Raw genomic sequence first — 1,742 nt, forward strand, 5'->3', positions numbered from 1 at the left:
CTACTGCATTTCCCCTACTGGGGATTGAGCCTGTAACCAGGGCATGTGCTCTGACCAGGAATCCAACCATGACTTCTAGGTTCATGGGTTGAGGCTCAACCACTAAGCAACACCAGTGGGGTTCATTAATTGTAGTTTTTTCCCATAAGAATATCATCCAGGATCATTATTTTAGGTACAAAAATTATTTGATGTGATATATGTCATTTGAGAAAAATTATTCTAAAAAAATCCATATTGTTCATTAGGTTAATGAGATTTTCCAAATATCTGATCCATATGGAAATAAATTTGGGGAAGTAGGAAAACAACAAAGAGATAAGCTGTTGGATATCTGAGAGACAAGAAAACTTAATTGAGTTACATAAATTGAATAGAGAAGATGAGGTCAAAGAAATAGATATTCCTGGAAATCAATGGAAAAAGCAAGTTCTACTTCCATAGTAGGAAAATAATCACAGTATCTGACTCTGAACCTTTGACTTCTGCCATCATGGGCACATCTTCAGTATTAGGACAATGACCTGTTTGTAGTTTCCTTCACAAAGAATGCTTTCAGAGCCTGTTTAATGTCCTTGTTCCTGAGACTATAGATGAAGGGGTTCAGCATGGGTGTGACCACAGAGTATATCACTGAGGCTGTTGCACTTGAGTGTGTACTGTGGGTAGCAGCAGAGCTGAAGTACACTCCTAGACTTGTACAATAAAATAAGAAGACAACTGAGAGGTGAGACACACAGGTAGAAAATGCTTTATACTTCCCTTGAACAGATGACATTCCATGTATGCAGGATACTATTTTAGAATATGAGTAAAGAATCCCAGCGAAAGGACCTCCACCAAGCAGAAGAGCTGAAAAATAGGTCACCATGTTATTTAAAATTGTGTCAGAACAGGCAAGTTTGATCATCTGATGGAGTTCACAGAAAAAGTGAGGGATTTCCACGTGCATGCAGAAGGACAGTCGTAATGTCATTAAGCATTGTAGGAAGGAGTGCAGGATACTCGTGATCCAGCACATCAGAATCAGCAGTCCACAGAGCCGGGGGTTCATGATGACTGTGTAGGTGTAGGGGGTGGCAGATGGCCACAAACCGGTCATAGGCCATCACAGTCAAGAGGAAAATATCCAACCCAGCAAAAAGTATGTAAAAATACATCTGGGTGATGCATCCTGCATAGGTGATGACTTTGCTCTGTGTCTGAATGTTTACCAGCATCTTTGGGATGGTGGTGGAGGTGAAACAGATGTCTACCAAGGACAGGTTGGACAAGAAGAAGTACATGGGTGTGTTAAGGTGCGAGTCTGAGCTGACGGCCAGGATGATGAGCAGGTTTCCCAACACAGTGACCAGGTACATGGAGAGGAAAAGCCCAAATATGAGGGGCTGCAGTTCTGGTTTCTCTGAAAATCCCAGAAGAACAAACTCTGAAATTTGTGTAAGATTCACAGGTTCCATGTAGTGGAATTGACTATGAGGAAAGATAAAAGTAACATGACTAATTTTCACCAAATTCATATTTTGCAGGCTAGACATTACTTTTAATATTTTATGTACGGATATGGTCCCCTTTAGGGGGTATCCAGTGCCACCCCTGATATGGAATATTTGCCCCAATCATCTATGTATCTGAGGGATTCATGTATTCTAAAGTTTTAATAAGAATTTCTTCATGTTTCTCAGGAATATAAATTGAGTGCTGACCATGTTTTAGGCACTGTCCAGGCTGTGCAAACAGGG

At 40.7% G+C, this 1,742-nt stretch overlaps 1 pseudogene across 1 annotated transcript; it reads right to left on the reverse strand.

Moving 5' to 3' along the window:
* Positions 1 to 511: 511 nt before the first annotated feature.
* LOC308519396 (olfactory receptor-like protein OLF4) lies at positions 512 to 1,460 on the reverse strand (annotated as a pseudogene). The gene has a single exon. The product of its transcript is annotated as an olfactory receptor-like protein OLF4 (transcript).
* Between the last annotated feature and the right edge of the window lie 282 nt (positions 1,461 to 1,742).

Source organism: Myotis nattereri, assembly GCF_964212035.1.
Source record: "Myotis nattereri genome assembly, chromosome: 5".
Lineage (NCBI taxonomy): Eukaryota > Metazoa > Chordata > Mammalia > Chiroptera > Vespertilionidae > Myotis > Myotis nattereri.